Genomic DNA, 21,493 nt, shown 5'->3' on the forward strand with positions numbered 1-21,493 from the left:
CAAGTTTCACAAGAAACCTGCACCAAAGCAAGACAGAGTTCAGAGAAAGGTGACAGAAATGGAAAAGAGCATGTGAAATTTCCCAACTGAGAAAAGACTGAAAAGAGTGGATAGTTCACTTTTTAAAAAAGGCAAAAAAAGTTGTGATATTGTATAAACATCATAAAGGTAGGTTGTGATCCACACCTAGCAATTAGAAACCCTACTTGACCTGTGTTACAATTTAGGAGTGAGAGAGGAGTGAGTGAAGTGAAAAAATAGTAATTTCAGAGCTGATTAAGAACAGAAACTGTTCAGCATATGTAGCATTGGCCTCAGTGCCACCAGGCATCTGTTGTTAAGCCTGAACCAGCAAATGGTTTGTCAAGATAGGAGTGGGCTTGTGGAGTGAATGGCTGATGCTGGGGACCCACCACCCATGCTATATGTCTTCAGGGCTTTTACACATGACTAGACCTGCTCTGATCCAACAGGTCAAACATTCAGTGGCAGCAACTTGTCAGTGGTGCTCCTTGAGTGCCTACTGTCGTTTATTTTTATCCACTGGAAAGGCACTGGATAGAAATGATCACTCCACCCTGTGAACCAAAGTGTGATATAAGAGTATCACAGGGAGAAAAAATTCAAAAACACATCTTCCCCTCCCACTTCTTAACTATGTTATCCCAGAGGTACTACCACTGCTCCTGAAGGCCTTGGCCAGCAATGGATTCATCTTGGAGCCAGCTGGCATTAGCAGTGTCAGACAGAGGGGAAGCACCCCCCCCCCCCCCCGCAAATGTTGCTATGTAAACCCAATACATCTTGCAAGTGTCACTAGAGTGGGAGCGATGCTGTGTCCTGAATACCTGCAGCACAACAGGCACCTCAGTTTCTGCACCGTAGGTGGCTCTGCAACACATTTGAAGACAGGTTTGTGTTTTAAAGCGAACTGGTTGCATTTCAGTTAACCTCACAAGTTCAGGCAGTGACAGCTCTCCCAACCTTAAACTTTTTTAACTGGAGGTAGGCATTGCTAATATTCATTTATATGGTATCTATTTGTTTCTTATTTAGGTTTTGCCTAAATAATACTCTGAAACTATGTAGCAGCTATCAGCTATCAACCAGTAAGTGCAACCAAGAGAGACAAGAAGTGTCTCAGCTCTGATAGCCAAGCCAGCACAATATTTCAGATTACAAGAAGTCTTGTTGGATCTTTAGACCCATGTAAGGACTCTGATGGGAAATGAAAGGTTTCCACTCTGAGGAAGGCCTGGGAGCTCTTGTGATTGGCTCAGTTGGGCAATGCCACTGGGGCATCAGAGATGGGATGTGACTGTGCCCAAGCCACTGGTGGTAGTGAACCCAACAGCATGCCAGTATATGCACGGCAGCAGGGAGGCATTTTTTTCATGCATCTGCCCCGCCTTGGGCACTGAACGTGGCTCTAGGGATGTATGACTCTGTTAGCAGTATGACAGAAAGCAATCCAGCCCAGTTAGTTGTGAGGTCAGGGAGGGCAAGTGAAGACCACTGAACTGTTTGGTTCCCAATGGGTCTCTGCAGTTCCCCCTCAGCCCCTTCCTGCAGACAGCACATCTCAACTAAAGGTCTTGCCCTGTGGAGACTGTGGTGTGACATCTGGAAGATGCACCTATCTCTGGAGGAGAGTAGCTCTGCCATAATTATTCAGGTCTGATAATTAACTAGGATGTAATTAGATATAATCACCCTGACAACAGTGTGCACCTTTTTCAACAGACAAGGACGAGGCCTTGTTGTCCACCTGTGTCTGATCAAAAGGGATAATAGAGGAGCAAGCCATTAGTGTGCACGTGGTAAGGGAGCTGGGCCAGTTTTCCCATTGAAGGCCTGATAAGTGATACAGCCAGGCATAGGCAAAAATAATTAATTCATGATATTTTTTTAAACTGTCTTTGCCATCTTGATCTCAGTTGTCAGTAGCCAACCTGTTTGAATAATATCGCATTGGAAAAAAAGGAAAAAAAAAGAAAAAAACACAGAAAAGATCACGGCTGCTAAAAGAGAAGAGAAACATTTTCTATACTATCAGCAGGGTTCAGTGAAATTATTGTGTCCTTTTGTTGCCGCAAACAAGGGAACAGCTGAAATGTCCTGTATCCATCTGCACATGGCATCTACCCAAAACCTGCTTAACATAAATGCTCCAAGGCCCACGACAAGGACTCTGTCTTCTGCTCCTCCAGAATGACCAGGGTCATGCATGAAAATCCCCAATCCATGGAAGGAAGGCTTAAATATGTGAGCTGGAAGTGCCTGGTCCCTGCCAGAGCCTTGCTCTGAGGGGCAGTGGAGCTACAGGGGCAGCTGCACATAAGAGAGAGCAGTAGCAGGGAGCTGGGACCATGTTGGGGATGTCTCCCCACCTTGGGCAGGTTTAGATGAATTACAAAAAGCAGTTACTTTCTGGAGCATCACCACCAGCAGCCCTGTGCCCTCACCCACTGTAACAGCCATGTCACCCCCTCAAGGCAGAAACACAAGGCTTTCCCTCTTCCCATGGAATGGTGTCCTATTAGGCTTTGCTGGAGGGCAAAATGGGGCACCTGCAAGGGGATGCCCTGAAAGTACAAAAGGATGTTTTACAGGGTTCCTCTCAGGAGATGCTGCTGTCAGTTTGCTCACTGAGACTCATTCTACACATCCCCAGGAATCTGGAGAAAAAACATTTCCCAAAAGGAGACAGGCACACACCTGTGGTGTACTGGACCACACACAAAAAAATTGTATCAGAGTGGAATCTTTATTTTGCAGGAGGAAAGGAATCAGATCCAACAACCAAATGTCTATGAAGCAAGATGAAGTTCATGCTTGGTTCCCAGATGTAAAGACTGAAATGAACTCTTCTTTTGCACCTTGTAAACCCAACATTTCTGACCTTCTAATTCTGATCTGTGCATAGCACAGACTTTTCCCTTAGCAGCTTTGAATGATCCTTCAGGATGCCAAAATGTCACTAGCTTGTACCTGAACTGCAACTCAAGGCTTTCTAAAGAACAAGGACTCCCCAGCATCTCCTAAAGCAGATTTTTTTAATATTGTTTATATTAGAAATAATGAGAAATTGATACATTGCTGTAGAGGATGCTGTTAACTGGCTTTGTGATGGGTTCAGTGTTACGTCTGCATACAAAAAAAGCCATGATTAGGTCAGACTCAGAGCACTGAAAAAGTCAATTTTTGGAGACAGAAGTCTGTCCAGAAGTTAGTCTCTGTCTAAACCATCCAGACGTTGCATTGTAATTTTTTTCTCCTCACAGGGTTGAGCACATGGGTCGTAGGCTCAATGATGATACCTGCCCATGCTTGATTCACCCTGCATAGGAAAAGTTCTGGATAACCACCAGCTTTCCCCATCTGTGCAGAACGGCACAGAGACAAGCTGTCTAGGGTCAGACATCTGACTTTGAACCAACTAGCTCAAGGTACTCTGTGTTCCCCCATCACCCCCTGACACAAATCCTATTTCTTTTTCAACTCTATCTATTAATTTATTTATGTTTCTGTTTCCTCTGGATTCTGCTGCTTTTTTCCCCAAGATACATTTGGGCAAATCAAATTTTTATAGACAGATGCATATTTTTTGTTGTTGAAATCTTGAAAACATTTGTGAGAATATAAGGTAGTTTTTGTTCCTTACAACCGAAGATCCCTTACTCCTGTGTTTTTCCGGATTTCTGTATTTCCACCATGCTTTTGCTGTCTCACTGTGGGATCCTGAAAATACCACAGAGAAAGTACCCACTGGAGACACTCATCATATTAAGCATAAATATCTTTCCTGGGAAAATCAAAGTCTAAAATTTTCCTTTTTCTAGATGTTTCCTGGCATTTACTACATTTTGGCAATCAATGCTGTATTCATAGAAAGAAGGTACTGGAGAAACATGGATGCCATTGATGTCCAGATGCTATAAAATGCCATAAACAAATCTTCTGGAGTTTTTCTGAGGATTTTTGGTTGGTTGGGTGGGTGGGGTTTTTTATGTAAACACTTAAGTGTTTGGTTTAAGCCTTTACAACACTGCTGGGGAGGCAGCTATGTGTGAAGGGAGTAAGGCAGCTGAGCTGGAGGGGAAAGCTGTGCTGTGTGTGCTGGGCATGTTGCAGCAGCCACCCTGCCCTACTGGGGCTGCCCTGCCTCTTGCTTCCCTTTTCCATTCCCCTGTTGCTACCCATGCCCTTCCTGGCTCTTTGAGGCAAGGATTGTCTCTCTCCATCCCTACTCACACTTTCATATCTCCAAATGAAACAGCATCGAGGGGGCCTGGAGTAGCTGTTTGGACTCATACATCAGTGTCTTTCCTTCCAGGAGCACCAAGTGGATCAACCAAGCCTTTTTTGACAGATCTTGTGCTTACCAGAGAGTATCCCCTATGGTGCTTCAGCCAGGATCGGGTGCCCATACCATTTTACGTTTGTAAGGCATCCTTGTCCCCTCCAGAATTGTAGCCCAGCTATTGCTGCTTTGTGGCTCTTTGGTCAGAATGCTGGAGGGGAGAGTAATTTCCACTGCTACTTCAGACATGATACAGATGCTTGATGAAGCAGGGAAGAAAGCAGGACTAATGGCAGCCAGCCCAATTAGTGCAGAACCCTGGGCAGGGCATTTTATCTGGGCCCTCTGTACCGCCTGCCGGGACGGGTGCAGATGTGTGAGTGGTGACAGGCAGAGGAGCTGGGACCTGACTACATTCAAAATCCTTCCCTGAGATTTTTCTGCTTTCTTTTTCTCTTTCTCCCCTTTCACCACGTGAAACGCACAGTGGGCTGTATATGCAAACACTGACAGATGGTGACACTCGGCTCCAGCTCAGGCAGATTAGAAAGGGAACTCAGTGTTCAAGGGACCAATTACCACTCTGTCCCCTCGGGGAAGAGCATATCAGATGTTTACTGGGGGTTAATAATAAATGAATTGAAAAAAAAATTGGTCTTCGAACACCATATTCTGTGTATTCATGTCAGCAGGTTGTAATTAGCTAATTAAATGCTTGGACTGACAGAACGGCCCCAGTGGGGGTTGCAACATTGCAGACCGCTCCTGAAATATGAGCAGGAAACATCTTGGAATATGTAAGCAGCAAAGCAGTTAACACCTCACATTTAATGGGACACTTCTTCCTGCAAGGGTTACTGGGAGAGCTGGGAGGAGGACTTGGACAAGTCCTATGTCGGCAGAGCTTGCTGATAAAAAAAGCTGGTGAGAGCATACAAGTAAACAGGGCATGGAAGATAAGGAAGTTAGTGGTCCTGGGAGCTCAGCAACAAGCAGACATGGAGGAAAAGGGATGAAGCTTTTGAAATTAGTATCGAATTCAAAATGAGTACCAACTCAGTGGTAAGTCACAGCTCCTCCTTAAAAGTGTAGAGTGGGCCACAGTGGTGGGAGAGCTACCAGAAGGCACAATCTACTATAAATATAGTGTCCAATCATGTGTGATTAGTTTGAGTCATCAAAAGCAAAGCTTACACTTAAGGAACATGAAAGGCCCACCTTTAACCTCCTGAAGCAGAGGAAATGAGAAAGCACATTCAACCTCTTGGCTGCCATTCGGGTATTAGCTCATGCCTTACACCCCTATCCTCACTGCTGGCTTTTGGAGATGAGAGCGTTTTGTACCACTGGCATGTCACCACTGCTTGTTTGCTTTCCTGGCTGCTTAGTAGCAGTGAGGTTGGGTTCATGAGCAGCAAGACACCTGGCACACTGTACAAATAGGGGAGCAAAATCCATGCCAAATTATAGCCAGAATAATGCATCTGTCTGGAATGTATCAAAGGAGGCACTCACAGCACTGGTAGAGAAAATGGTAGTGTGTCAGGATTTTTCAAGCCTCAGGTTGCTTTAGTCTCACTTTCTAGACATGGCATTTTGGAGGCAAAAAAGTGCTTATAAGGAAACAGCGTGAAAGTATACAAGCCAGCCCCAAAAGAATCCAAGCTCATTCTTGGGAGCCATCTTTTGATCATGCAAAATGACCCATAGCATCATGCACTTGGACCCACAGCCTGCCAGCATGTTGTAGATGTGCAAGACAGTGTTCATCCACCCCATGGTCCTGACTGGGACAGAGTGACTTGACGGTATGGGAGTTTCCCCCTTTCTCTCCCTAGCCCCATCCTGTCCCCAGCACAGCCTGGCTGGACAAGGACAGCTACAAAAACTCTTGAAGTTTTGAATAATGATTTCTTAGAGATGAAAAGTTGTTTAGGTGAAAGGGGTGGAAAACATGATAAAGATGCCTCCAAAATGTAAACCATGAAATAATCTACATAACATGAAAAATCAGGGAAAACACGTTGCCTTGCACCTTTCATTCATTGCTGTGTCAGAAACAAGGCAGCTCATTTGAAAAGCTTTTTGAGATGTGCATTAGACCATGTATCAAGGCAGAAGAGCCAGCATATCAGGATGGCAAATTTGGTGATGCTGATGTGTGCAGGACACAAGGAGGACCACACTCTGCCAAAGCCTGTAAGTACAAGGAGTTGCCTGCTGTAGATAGGAGGTGTCGTCTGCCTCCCAAAATTAGGAATGCTCTGATGAACTGAGGAGGTCTAACCAAACTTTTTTTTGCTGCAGCTGTGATGCTTTCCTCATGCCCCTGCTAGTGCTCAGTGCTCTGTGCTGTAAACATGCCCACCCAAAGAGCCTGAGAGAGAATGGCTGTGATGCATTGCTGCCAGAGTGGGGTGTATGTTTGCTGTATGAAAGCTTGTTGATCTTCCATTTCCTCTCTTTCCCCTAATGCTTATTATGATTGCAAAGTAAATCACTGCTGTGCCATGCATGTCAACCTGAACTGCCCGTGCCCCATGCCCACTTTTCCAGGGGGCCATCCAAACTTGGGGGTCAGTCTGGGAGGGCAGCTGCAAGAATAACCAGTATTCCTTGTTTCCTGTCCCTTGCATGTGAGGGAATAAGGTAGGTCACTTTGCCCATGATTAATTTTTTTAAGCCTTTCCTTTGATGAGCTAGTTTCAAAAAACTTCAGTTCTTCAGGCTCTTTAGGGATTTCTAGCACTGAGTTTTTTCTAGCGCTGAGCTTTTTTAATAGCATTTTGACCATTTGGGACAAATTCAGACCCCTTTTCTATGCCAGTAATCTCATGGGTGACAGAATGGGTGTAATTTAGTCAGGTGGAGGCAAGGTCTTGGTAAATTGAAGCTTGCATATAGGTTGTCTCTTCCACACCCATCAGAGCCTTGTCCAGGGGCAGTCTTCACAGCACACAGATGCCTGGAGGGAGTTGGGTCTGCGTAAGATGCTCCTTCATGAAGGTGCTTGTCTTGATTGCTTCAGTGGGAGTGTTTTATTAGTCCTCCCAGGCTCCCACTGCTATTATCCAAAACCTCTGTTTTGGGGAACAGCTTCTGTCCAAAGCCATCTCTGAGCTTACCCTTGCCCTGGGTTTGCTCAGCCCCTGGGGTTGCTCTCCAGCTGTGCAGACATGGCAGGATGCTCTGGTCCCTGGTGAAGCCAACAGGCCTGAAACATGTGACATCAGGGCAGCCAGACACACAGCTGGTGGCTGCTTTGCAAGGGGCTCATGAGAGTTCCTTTACAGAATAAGATTGTCTTTTGGGTTTCCTTCTGCTGTGTAGTCACAGTCACAACAACACTTCACATATTACACTGTAGGAGTTTATGCTGAATTTTAAATAAACCTCTGGGAGCTACACCATAAGGGTAAGAAATAGATAGGGAGGAGACAACATCAGTAGACTGCCTCTCAAGCACAGGAAGCAGCCATGCTGCTGCCTGCCCGCTCCCCATCACTGATTGCCATGCTCAGCCCTGCTGAGATACCATGCATTATGGTTTTTGTGGTTCAGTTCCTCAGTTCCTCCAGTTCCCTGTGTTCTTTTTCTGAACAAAAAGTAGCACCATTTTTATATACCTATGGGTTCAGGACCTTAGGTTGTGCTTCAGAGTGTTTCTGCAGTCTCAAACTCTGTTCTGCAAACACTTAGACTATACTGACTTCTATACTCATTCCAATTGAGCCTAAAATTCATCACGTTTCCAAGAGCTTTCCCAGATCCTGGCCATGTAGCTTGACTCTTTGCACAAATTGTTTCTACAGGTATATGTTGGCATGGTTCGGATTACAGGCAGTAAGATTCTCTGCACAACTATGCATCAGAGAATGTGCTGTATATCACACCACTGAGCTGTGTGTGAGAATGGAAGGAGTTCCAGCAGCACTCTTTGTCAGGGAGGAAGGCCTGGTAAAACTGCTGGCTCCTTCTGACCAAACTATGACTAGCTGGTGCAATCCTGCCCAACCATAATATTCCAGAGCAGAGTCATCCAATAGCATCAGTTACACTTGTAACTGCTGTATCAAATAACCACATATACTTATTATTTACCAGCACGTGGTTTATTGGTGCTCATTACAAGCCACTGATGAGGTATCTGTTTTAATAGTAGCCATGGAGCCAGTAAGCAGGAGGTGGAAGACCCCTTCCCTTTGCCAATAGATACAATTTCTTTACTGGTTTTTGGGCAGCCACATACCCCATCCACAAATGACAAATGATTGTGGGATCTGCCCAAAGCACACCTGCTGTCACCTCATTTTGGCAGGGTATGGGGAAGTGAAAGGCTGTGTGGGGGCCAGTAGCTGAGGATGAGGTGAAGGGATGAAAGGTGTGTCCACAGATATGACCGAGAGCAACCTGCCCCACCTGGAGTGATGGTCTCCCAGCAGCCCCCTTACCTGCATAGAGGCACTGTGTCCTCCCAGGAAAGCATATGGCACACTACCCCTTCACTGGCAGCCATGGGGCTGTGTGGGGTATGGCCAGCTGCCAGCGACATGGCCACCCCACACAGAAGGCACTCAGCTGTTTTACATTTTGCAGAGTGTTTAAGGAGAAACATGTGTCTCTCCCATCACTGCCATCTGACACAAGCACAACCACATGGGGTATGGGACCCAGCTGCCTGATGATGGGGTGCTGCTGGGAAGCCCCTGTCCTGGTGCTCACCCTGGCTGGATGACCATTGCATCAGGGGGTGCCTTCAGCACTCCACTCACTGGTGGGATTCTGTTCCAGTATAAACTGTAAGCTTGAAGCAAACCAAGAGAAACTCAGCAAAATTCCAGGTGGACTGAGATGTGCAAGTTGCAGAGGTTGAGCCAAGCTGTGTGTGCAGCCCTGCACACACCAGTGACCCATGTACAGCTCCTCTTGCTGCCCATACGCACCTCCAATGGGGTAGGAGATGTGGGGTACCCTCTGGGCCTACCAACTCCCATCCCTCACCCCCAAAGGGGGAAGGAAAGCATTCCAGCAATGCCTCCGTCATTGCCCTCCTGCTAGTCTTCCCCCCTCAGGACAGGGGGAGATGGTGTTGTTAGCAAGGGATAGTCTGCAGGATGAGGCCATGCACGGTGCAGGTTCAGGGTGGCTGGCAGCCGCTCTGCTGGGCTCATGCTGTCCCTTTCTCGGGTAGACAGAGCAACAGATGCAAGGCAGGCACCAAGAGTGGAGGCTCCCATTATTTTGGCCTTGGGCACTTTTGGAGCTTGGCGGTCTTGAGAGTCACCCAGCGTTTGGCCAGATCCCCAGTGGCTTTGCACATTCCTTTTCTTTCTGTGAATGAATGGTTTAATCTGGCTGGAGGGAATTGCAAGACCCAATAGCCAGTTTGCTGCACCTGCTCATCAGGGATTGAAACACCTGCTGTAGCTGGGGCTTAGCATTTAAGTGCTGCTATTTGAAGACAAATCTTTTGTCTCTGCTTGAGCCTTCTCCCAGCTTCCCTCTCCCCTTAAAAGAAAATTTAAAAAAAAGAAAAGAAAAAAAGAAAAAGACTGTGCTGGGTGATTTTTGGAAAAAGGTTATTTTTTCCTCTAATTTCCAAGAGAAGTCACCCTTGCTTTCCGCATTAGGTGCATTGCTAGGAAATGTTATTCACACAGGCAAAGAGAATCATGAGCACTTTCATTTTGTTGACAGCAGTTTAAAAGGCTTGTGCTGATGTTAAAATGTTGGAGCATTGGGTGGTTACACTCTGAAGTACTGCTGTATTGTCCTGGTACCAGCAATCAATGCTATGCAATAGACTGATGCTTTTAATGCAAAGAGATGTTCTTCTACACAGCCTCCTATATACATTAGATCTTTAAATTTTTTCGTGTTGCTTTCTTGTGACAACAAACAAATAATATTGAGTCAATTGCTAATGTGAGATTTACTTAATGGGGAATTAAAAGGCAGTTATATCGTTTCTGCCAGTAAATTAGGAAGTAAGGAAGTAGATTTTATCCAAGCAATGTGATTTTTCTCTTCCTTTAAATTAATTTATATATTTGGATGAATTAGGCACTTGGGCTGTTCATGGAAGCCTTGGCTTTGCAAGGTTTGTTAATGAAGAGGCTTAGAAAGATATGAAACACAGTAAAAGAATTGGACAGGAATAAACTGGTACATCTCCAAAGTTAATAGGAAGAAGAAAATATCTTTCTAGTGGCTCTAAATGGACGTCTGCTTGAACCAAGTTCTTTAACACTTTTGTCAGTGATCTGGAAGAAAAATAAAAGCCATGTTATGTACAAAGACTGTCAGGGAGCAAAGTTTTCCAGGGAGGTATTTAAGGAAGAACAGGCTTCAGGGAAGATAAATAGGGAGAACTGCAGTCTGAAGGGAAAAACAAGGAAACATGTCTAACTCCAGTGTAACAGTAAGGGCTCCTGCCCTGCCCAAGCACCTACCCTGAGAAAGTGAATCTGGTAATATATCAGCCCTCAGTCTGGCAGAATACAACAAATCTAGAGCAAGAAATTGAAATTAGGCAGATGTAAGCTAAAGGGTAGGTTTGTAAGAGAGGACAATGAACCACTGAAAAGACTTACTGAGGGTCATGATGGATTATCTATCACTGGAGATTTTAAATTACATAGTTTTCTCATCTCTTCCTCCACATCCCTAAAAAAAAAGAGATACTTTACTCAATTTACTTGTTCTACTTGAACTTGCTGTGTTACAAGGAAGATCAGGTAGGATGTTCACAGTAGTGTTGGCTTTATAACCTATGAATATGTTTGATCAGAAAAAGAATTTAACAAAAGAAAAACTGAATTATCTTTGGCTTATTTCAGTTTTCTTTATCATAAAATAATTATTGGATACTAAATAAATATGGAAGGAGGGTTAATTCATTCCTTTTACATGTATTTCTAAAACAATGATAACATCATGTTAAATAAATGAGAAAAATTGGGCCCAAAATAAGAAGACACTCATTAATGCAGGGATGATCAGCCTGCAAAATTCTCTATGTAAAGGACAAAACAATTAATACGCAGTTAATTTCTGAGAATTAGATCCCAGTAAAAGAAAAGCAGAAGATCCTGTGCTCATCTGCACAATAAGCCGAACTTGCCTTAGGGCACAGATCAATTGCTAGAAGATATGAAAGAAATTTCTCCCGCAGGTAGTGTAGAAAGAGTGATGTGCACTCTATGAATTCCTTGAGAGGCAGGAGAAGCTTGCTTCAGTTAACTGGGAGCTTAGCCTAAGTCTGCTTCATAAAAGACACCAGGAGTTTTATTAAGAATTTCAATCAGCTCAGTCCTCATACAGTTTTATATAGTGGTGCCCTTGATTTCTTTGTGATCCTGGTATTTTTGCAGCTAAAGGATGAGGGACTGCCCACAGGGAGCAAGGTTTGGTTTGGCACTTTCTGTTGTTGTCTTTGCCCGGAGCATCTAGCGGGAGGCCGCTGCTGGAGGTACGATGTCAGCTGTGATGTGATCTGGCACAAGTTTTACTCTTATGAATTCCCTTGGCTGTTGCCTCTCAGAGGCTATACTAGAAAAAAACATAAAACAAAATAAAGATCAGAGACAACTCTACTTACATGTTCTTAGCAGTACAGAGAGAATATCTTAATTATTTTTTGCCTGTGAGATTAATCATACAGGACTGTTGTCCTTTCCAGTTGCCTGTGAATTTAAAGTAGTGCTGTCTCTTAGAAAATAGTCCAAAGGAAAAGAAATTTCACACTGCTCTATCTAAAGGTGCCTGCATTTTTGTCCTCCACATGGCATCCCTCCTTCCTTTCCAGCAACATGGCACTAGGATAGTTTGTGTTCTAGATACACACAAGTCACAAAACAGCCCATAGTGCCAGATGGACACAAGCAAGAATTTCCATTGTTACTCAGGTGTGAATTTGACTTACCAGGTATTTATAACAGTGTGAGTCTCAGACTAAGTTAATTTTCAAATAAGAGCTAAAAACAAGCAAGAAAAAAATCTCAGGGACTTTGGAGCAGATGATGCTGTCCTTGTAACATACCATAGAAAGTTAATGGTTACTTACAGTGTGCTGGGTGGAAGTAAAGCCACTGCAGATGCATTTCCTAGTGAGGCAATAATCAGACAGGTGGAAGTAAGTAGAGGACAGGAAGGCTCCATGTCCTGGCAAGTGAAAAAAGTTCCATGCCAGGGAGGGCAATGCTGCAGTAGAAAGATGCGCCTGTTTTTATCTGTGATGTTATCTTCATGTAATCAGTAGAACAAGGTTGTTGGCTTTAGTAATAAGGAAAGAGGTCTGCATGCTGGAGGACCATATTGGGTAGCAAAGGTTTAGGGGAGGCAAAGGCTGTGGGACCAGAGCTTGCAAGCTTGCCAAAGAATAGAAGTGAGTTGTTTTTAGGGATCTTGAAAAAAACTATGAGGCTTAAAATTAGAGTTGTTTGGGTGTTGGAAGATGCTTAGGGATGGGCAACATCTGCTTTCTTGACAGAGATAGCTCTAGCTCACCAAATTAACTAGTGTTTCTTCCCTGGAATGGAAAAGTCCACAAGATAAAAGAAGCACAATGGAAAAGTGGGTGTGCTTAGAAAACGGGAGAAGAGAGAATAGAAGGGGACATATTCTGCCAAACTTTCAAATAATGTGTTCTTCCTTCTCCATAGCCAGTGAAGGTGAGTTCCTACAACATCCTCTCTTTAGCTCTTTCATTCTTGATGTTTTCTTGCTGGTTAGAAGAAAGGGCTATTGGCGAGATGAGATAAGATTAGTTGAGTGTACTGTAATGTAGTCTATTACTGTGGGTGCTCCAGGAGAAAGACCAACATAAACACTATCCAGTAAAAGCTTCTCTGTGTTTTCCGTTGATGCAATCCTCTTCCCTTCCATTCTTCCTAGCTAGAAGACACTGGTGGATTGTGGTGGCTTTTTTTTTTTCCTAGCTTAAGAAGCAATTTGTACTTAGCTTTCCTCTACCATGCTCCCTCTCTGCCAAAACAAACTTGTCAATAAAAGCCTGATGTTTAGATGCAAAAAATATGTACATTTAATTAAATACGAAGCTAGTTTGTGAGAATGAAACATGTGGAGAAGCCACTAAACAGCATCACACAGAGTGTAAAGAGCTGGAAGCAAATGTTTGAAGAAAAGGAACAGTGTGGATATTAAGATTTCAAGCCACAAACATTGTAGCAGTGAAGCAAATTGTAAAGCAAGCAATTTCTGGGGAGTTAAAAAAATTAGCTTCTAGTTGCTTCAAATTAAGCCCTGAGAAAAAACTTCATAAAACTTGAAAGCACTGTTCTTGAGACATACATATAGTGAAACAAATCTGGTGTGTGAGGTCCTGTGGGACTCCATGTGTGATGTGTGTTATGAGAAGGCTCAATTTTCAAGTCTTCATTAGTTTTGCTAAACAAACACACATTCTTGTTAAACATTTCTTCTGAGATGACAACTATTGACAATACATCTTCCTGAAGCATATAACAGTTATCAAACAAGTAGTTGACAGTTTGCAAAGTTTCCATTATTCTCTGGTTGTTGAAGAAGCTTGAGGATAGAACAGGAAGCCTGACACTGGGACCGCCTTGTCTGTTAATGTTTTTGCACAAAATTTGTTAAGTGTAGGAACTGTGCTCCAATGTCTGAAGTGTGGATTCAATGGAAACATCAGTTTGTGGCCCACTGTTAAACAGCAATCTGGGGAGATATACACTCACTGGGAAAACAATGCACATCAGCAACAATTCAGTATCATATAAGTGAACATTAGGAGTCACGTTCATTTCAGCTTATTGGGTGTCTCATGCTCTTTTCATCTCATGGTACTAAGGCAGAAAATGTAGACTGGGGAAAAAAAGGCTTCCTCTTTTCTGTACAATCTTTAAATGTGCAAACAACAAGAGGCTTCATTTTGATGTCTGTATGGAGGATGCTGCTGTTGTGAAACACGCACATGGTCTGAGAGTTCTTTCATTAACCTGAATGCAACACAGCATGTACACAGTAATGAGGACAATAAAGTTGATTTTCTTACTTTGAAAGAATGACATAAAATATCTGAAAAGTGAAGATGCTTAAAATCACCCTCAGAAATGTGAGAAATCATAAAGAAGTCAACAGTAAAAAAACAAATAAAATAAAAAATTGTTCATAGAGATATTATTTGCAAAAAACCCAATCAAAAAATCCCCAAAAAATCACGAAAAAAAAAACCAAAACCCCTCAATCCTCCCAAAAATTCCAAAAAACTCCTCCTAAATCTAGCAGATACTATATTTATCTGCAGGTGGAGCACCTTAGCGGAACCACAGTCAACAATATTGCTGTGTGAAAATACATTTTCCTAATATTGAGGCAAACTCATTTTCCAAGGAAAGTAGAATGAACAGAGGAACATTGCAACAATTTCTCTTTGGTTATATCAGCTAAAAGCGCTATTTATGAAGCAGAGAAACATGCTGAATCACTTACTTAACTTACTATCATTTATAGTTGATTTCTAAGCTAATATAAAACCAAAGGAGTCCTCCTTTTTGCTTCTTTCAGACTGCAAATCAGAACTGAAGATAAACAGCCTTCAAATTGCCTCTTGCTAAACATAAACAATTACAGTGAGATAGACAAACAACAGTGTATGCTTGAAAGTAGTTTAATTTAATACATGATGGTGTACACTATCTAAGATGGCTGTCTCAACACCATTTTCCATGACAACAAAAATGGTCTAGATGTTGTTGTGGTACAGTTTTATTTTAACAGTACTGTTGAAATGTTGTCAGAAAGGACCTTTGGAATCCCTGGCAGTGGTTCCACTTCTGGTGTCCTGAGACTGTGGGTTTGCCTGACCCTGTGCTTAAACATTAGTGGGGGGAATTTCAGTCTCATGAACTCCCCTGCTCCAGTGTTATGAGCAACAATCTAGTGTACCTAACGATCCTATTTTCTCTTTGCATTACTTGTATCTCCTTTCTTACTTCATAATGTAGTTAATCTTGTCAAAGCAGAAGAGGAGATGAGAAATGACCTATCCTACTCATTAAAACAGCATCCCTTTATACAATGGGATATTCTCCTTGCAGTCCTTTTTACTTTCCCTCCTTCCTGGGAAGGAAGGACCATTTCTGCCAATCTCTCACTGAAGCCTTTCATGGTGCGTCAACTCTGTATTTTTGGTCTGCTTTCTAGTATCTAGTATCAAGCTCACTACCCTACCTGAGACCTCAGAAGCATTTGAAATAAATATTTTCAATGGTTGTCATAGAATGAAAGTGTTGTCTTGTGAAGGTTCTGTTTTTTCACTTTCTGGGAAAAAAATCTCAAAGGCATCATGGTGCTTCTTGCTCAGTTTGGGGGCTGCTGTAATTACCAGGTGTTTTGAGCAATGCTACTGCTTACCCAATATGTGCACTTGAATAATTTTCTTTCCTGTTTCCAGCAGACAGCATGACAAGGCCATTATGGGAGGAGCTGACATGTGGTTCACATAAGCCAAAGCAGGCTAGCCCTCACCTCCTTTTAATAACCGCATTTTGCATCCTGATTTACAATGACACCAGCAGCAATTACCCACTGCAGTTCTGGTTTTAGTGGGAAATCAGGGCTGTCACATGGGAAGGGCTGTGTGGGCTGCATGCCTGGTCTGTGGCCATGGTTTCCAGCTCTTGCTGACATTCAGTAAGATGTGGAAAGCCTCAGCTGCCCTGTCGGGCTGGAGCAGGGTGCTAGCCCTCCTGCTCCTCCCTGACCCAGGTTCATGTCTGGGAGCCTGAAGGCTGTGTGTGCAGCAGGTACTCAGCTGTGCTGGCCTTGTAGTGTTTGGCTTTTTCCTCGTTATGTTACTGTGTGCTATTTGCCTCCATTCTGAGCCAGTGCTAAGGTAAAGTTGGCATCACGAGTCTGTTTTCATGCTGGCAGCTGTATCTATGTGTGTAGAGAAGGCACTTTTCTCTCTTATTATGGACTACAGGCAAGACACAATGTGTTAAGAGGCAGATATAACCATGAGAGAATTTTTTTCCTGTGGTTCAGAGATTAAACCACAGATTCCTGAGGTTTTGCTGCAAGTAATGCAATTGCCAGGCAGGAGATCATGCTGTGATGTTGGGCTTGCACTCCTGCCTTCTCTCAAGCCTCCTAAGAATATATTGCCAAGATCCCATAAGTGCAGGTCCCTCCCCAGTCCTGGGCACCCTTGTGCCATGTCTGTGATTACTGCAGAAGTTTCAGGGCCAGCTCTGTCCCACTCAGTCACTCCTGATGCACGAATGGCTCAGTGTTTCAGGGCTAGGAGAAAGAACTGTCTGCAGTTTCAGCTTGCTCAGGAAACTGAGAGACACCTCGTCAAGTGCACCAACAGACATAGCTGGCTGGTGCTGAGGACCCATCCACTCACTGCCCTATACACAGAATAACAGAATTATAGAATGGCTTGGGTTGGAAGGGACCTTGAAGACCACCTAGTTTCAAATCCCCTGCCATGGACAGGAACACCTTCTAGGAGACCAGGCTGCTCAAAGCCCTGTCCAACACTGTCTTCAACACTTCCAGGGACAGGGCATCCACAACTTCTCTGGGCAACCTGTTCCAAGGCCTCACCTCCCTCACAGTAAAGAATTTCCTCTTAATATGTAATCTAAACCTGTTCTCTTTCAGTTTAAAGCAATTTCCACTTATCCTGTCAATACATGTCCTTGTAAAAACTCCCTCTCCAGCCTTCTTGTAGGCCTCCTTCTGGTACTGGAAGGCTGCTATATGGTCTCCTAGGAACCTGCACATCTTTAGGCTGAAAAATCCCAACTCTTTCAGCCTGTCTTGATAGCAGATGTGGTCCAGCCTTCTGATCATTTTTGTGGTCCTCCTCTGGACTTGCTCCAGCAGTTCCATGTCCTTCCTATATTGGGGAACTCAGAGCTGGACTTAGTACTCAAGGTGGGGTCTCACAAGAATGGAGTAGACAGGGAGAATCATTTCCCTCAACCTACTGGTCACAATTCTCGATGCAGCCCAGGATATGGTTGGCTCTCTGGGTGCATTTTTAGGTTTCTCTTGACCCTAGCCTTCACCCAATCCCATGGACTGAATGTCCACTCATGACCAGAGCAAATTAGGTTGAGCTTTTGTGGCATAATTTTGCACAGAAAGAATCCAGTTTGGGATCTCTGGGACTGCTCTCTGGTGCAAGCTGAAGCCTAGTAAGTGAGGAATACCACAAAATTCACTTCAGAATTACACTACAGAATGGAAACACAAATGTGAACACACCTTAGACACCTTAGACTGGGTCTTTTATATGCTTGTTTCATCAAAGAGAAGCTGAGGCTCAGACAGACAGCTAGGAAAACTGACTCATTACAGTTGCCCTGCAAAGGTTATTAGGTGTTGGGAACGTGCTTGAACACCACCCCTTAGCAAAGGCTCCTTAAGAAATAGTAACAGTACCCAGACACACAGCAGGTGGTGTAGAGTACAGTGGTTTTGGAGGTTAGTGGAAAACCAAGTAACCCATCTGTGGGAGGAGGGAAACATAGGTGAAATGCCAATCTCACTGCCAGTTCCAGCGAAGAAGTAATTAGGGGTAAAATCACACGTCCTGCTAAGTTTTTTGATTTTCAGAACTGTTAATGTTTTCCTGCAAAATGAATCTTAAAATACAAAATGTTTCTTGGAGTGTCAGCATCAGCCACCATTTTTGGGTTCAATCAGCTACCAATTTTGCATTCACCACTTCCCTCTAGAGACTAGTCAGAAGTTTGTGCTCACTTAGGGAGTTAGTTATTTCCAGAAATAATGCAAACATTTTGTATGCTTGTCTCCAGGAGTCAGGAATAATGTGAACCCTGAAAATCTATCAGTGATAAGAAACTTCTAACTCAGTTCCTCAGGAAATGTCAATGGCAAGTCTAAGATGTGGTGTTTATCCTCTCACAGATTGACTTGCACCCAAACAGCAAGGCAAACACTGCCTTAAAGTGGCAAAGCATTTCAGTTACAAATTATTTTAAAAGAGAAAGCATTTCACTGGGTATCAAACTAAAACAGAATATGTTTTATGTCATTCATTACCAAAGTTGCTACTGCTGATTTTGCTGCAATAGAAACAGAGAGAACTTTCTTTGATTTCTGCACAACCATACATTAAATTGTCTCTCATTTGAAAGACTGTTTTCCAGCAGTTTCAGACACTCTGCCTTCTCAGTTCCTCCATTCCTTCTTCACTCCTGCCTAAATCAGCACAAGATATTGTTCAACTCTAAGGGAGCCACAGCGTCATACCAGCCAAGAGCCCCCAGAGGAGGAACTGGCAGCAAAGGCCTGATGGCATCCGGGCAGGACAGCCTTTTTGTTTGCCTGTTGCTGAGGTGGTACCCGAACCCCTCCCTGGCATCAGTGGCTCTGAGCCAATGCTGCAGTCCTGAGCAGCTAAGAGGTGCTGACACTGAGGGTCTTCAATATTCAAAACTTTTTTCTAATTAATCTACCATCTATTAGCATAAATGGAAAACAATGGGATCTCTTCCTGCTGTCCTCTCAGGAAAGCACAGTAGATGAACATGCCAGGTACCATGAAGGGATGTCTCTGTACTCTCATGCCAGCTATGCACAAATGCTGGGAACCTCATCCTCAGGTCTCCACACCTGCTAGTGCAGATCTGCTGTGTGTCAGGTGTGCACACACCAAAAATTTCAGTTTGCTGTTATGGGGACTGTTGATCCTCATCCTGTCTGAATCTCACTGATTCCACTACCTGAAAAACCACAAAGCCTAAGTACAAAGCAGGGTGGTGCTGTGCTGGTGCCTGAACCAAAAGAGGGCAAAAAGGCCACTCTACCCCCAGAAGACTGAAACTCTGACAAGTAGCAGCATACAGGAGCAGACAGAAAAGAGTCAAAGGTGGACTGTGTCCCCTGCTCTGTCTCTTCCTCTGCCCCCATCTAAAAACCTGCTGAACAATGTTGCAGTGACAGGTTAGGACCAGGGAAGGAATAGCTCTTTGAGGTCTCCAGCACCCCTCTGCATGGAAACTTTTAAAAAGAAATGGTTTGATGCTAAAAAATAAACAAAGCCAAAAATATGTCTCATTTTCAGTGTTTCATGATTGAAATCTTGAACACTACGAGCATGAGATTTGCCAAACACAGGTCTCAGCTTTGGTAGGATTTTTTCTTGTTATGCTAAGTAAAATGTCTGGAATCTGGTAATCTTGCATTAAGAGCTAATTTTAAAAGCTGTATTTAAACATTAGTTTCAAATTCTTTTGTGCTATTTAAACTTATAAATATAGATAGTGCTGTTTTAAACAGAAAATTGAGTAAAGCATCAGCAGGAGATTTAGCCTGATTGCTGTGCATGTTTAAAAGAAAAACACACTTAGGCACTGTGACATTCAGTTTTTAAGAAATCCAGTTTAATTATATTTTCCCTAATTAAGGATTTCATTATAGGAGATCACATGATTTAATTATATCGATACCCCAAAGACCTGATTGTGAACATAAAATGTGGATTAAAAGGATGCCTCATCACTTAATTACCTGCTAGATTGGAACAGATCCATGTTGTAGGTCAAAAGGGACATAAAATGCAGGCTTCTGCCTCCCTCTTTGTTGTGTGTGATGGGCTCTGTGCATGGGGAGAGGGAGGGGGGAACACTTTTGTATCCGTAATGGGAGTGATAATTATCTGTAAGCAGTTTTCTAAGTATATATTGAGCTGATAGCTAGCTAGATAGCTAGAAAGCTAGATAGATAGATAGATAGATAGATAGATAGATAGATAGATAGATAGATAGATAGATAGATAGATAGATTTAAAATCACTGATTTCTTTTAAATTTTTATCAAGTCTGTAGTGAGGTGAGGTGCATATTTCAGCTTACAGTCTAGTAGATGCCAGTGTATTTCTTCTTCTCAATATATAAGGTCTTGTCTTTCAAAAGGAAAATGTCAAGTAGTGGGAAATCTTAGGCTGGGATTTTAGATACTCCCAAAGTGAGCAGATAGATACCCAGCACTATGGAAGGGACTGGGGCTGTCTCCCTCCTTGTCCATTCTGCATGAGGCTGCCTGGAGTGGCTGCAGTTCTGGATGATCCCTGACACTGAGCAGCTGGGGCCAGTCTAGGGGAAGGATGGGATGGAACCTTTTGGGATTTCAGCATAAAGACAAGTGACAAATTTTAACCTGCCCAAACCTTCCTTACCAAACACCTCTCTTCTCCCTCCTTCACCCTCTAACCAGCTTCCAGCCGCCACTCCCAGAAAGAAGGTTTTTGAGGTCTCTTTGGCAGGGAGCATTGAGCACATGGAGAGGGAAACTGCATTGATCTTCATGGTCTAGGTTTTTTTGTCATTTAAAATGCCTTCCCACCTCCCACAACCTTTACAAGCTCCCACCTAGTAAAACTAGAAATCTGGCCCTTATACCCAATGGTCCACAGTACAGAGAGCAAGAAAATGTGACATAGAGGATAAGATTATTTTTGTCAGGGCCCGTGACAACATTGTACACAGTGGGCTGAGCCTGTTGGATAACTCTACAGCATTACTCCTCACGGCTTTCTAAGGGATCTGAAAGGCTGCAGGATATCCACATAAAGTTAAGGTTTTCTCTTCCTATGAGACATGAAAAGAAAATTTCCCTGCAGCACTGCCCTGGCAGGTATCCTGCTTTTTCCCAGTGACCTCAGGGCCAGCAGATTCTGGCAGGTACAAATGGATCAACAGGTTACTTTGCTGCTTCTAACACTGTGCTGACCTAAGAGCCAGCTTTGCCTGTGCCCAGTTCCTGCTCTGATGTGGAGCATGACTCTTGAAAGAAATATTTCACAGCCACCAAGAAGGCTGGTCCGGAAAGAGAGGGTAGAGTGCTCCTTTTCCTAAGGAAAATAGCCTCGGCACATGGGAGTGGGTGAGTCATTAAGCAAGAGGACAGCCTTTGGAAGTGTTCCTTTGCTCTCTGGCGGCTGCCTGGTGGCTTAAGCATTCTCAGTCATCATCCTGCAAATGCTGCTACAGTGGTGGTGTTCCTTCCAGCACAAGCTAAGAAACTAAATCCAGTTTGTGTAGCAAGGCTAGCTAAGAACAAGGTTTCCTGGCTGCTCTTGAAACTACTGCTAAAAACCAATGCTGATACATCCCAGGTCCTTGCTATGACTTTTCCAAAGGCACCAGCGAGGATACAGAACTGGAT

General features: G+C 43.6%; 1 long non-coding RNA gene across 3 annotated transcripts in view; it reads right to left on the reverse strand.

The window, feature by feature from the left end:
* Positions 1 to 21,493, reverse strand: part of LOC139668398 (uncharacterized) — a 57,435-nt gene that overhangs the window by 1,630 nt on the left and 34,312 nt on the right. The window contains exons 2-4 of one of the 3 annotated variants that reach the window (XR_011697046.1): positions 11,427 to 11,854; positions 10,897 to 10,969; positions 9,426 to 9,634 (exon numbers count right to left, since the gene is read on the reverse strand). This is a non-coding gene — a long non-coding RNA (uncharacterized lncRNA). Of the gene's footprint in view, positions 1 to 9,425; positions 9,635 to 9,966; positions 10,813 to 10,896; positions 10,970 to 11,426; positions 11,855 to 21,493 lie in introns of those variants that run through there. The other 2 variants (XR_011697045.1, XR_011697044.1) reach the window with 2 other exon arrangements.

The sequence above is a fragment of the Pithys albifrons genome, chromosome 2, assembly GCF_047495875.1.
Source record: "Pithys albifrons albifrons isolate INPA30051 chromosome 2, PitAlb_v1, whole genome shotgun sequence".
In the NCBI taxonomy this organism is placed as follows: Eukaryota; Metazoa; Chordata; class Aves; order Passeriformes; family Thamnophilidae; genus Pithys; species Pithys albifrons.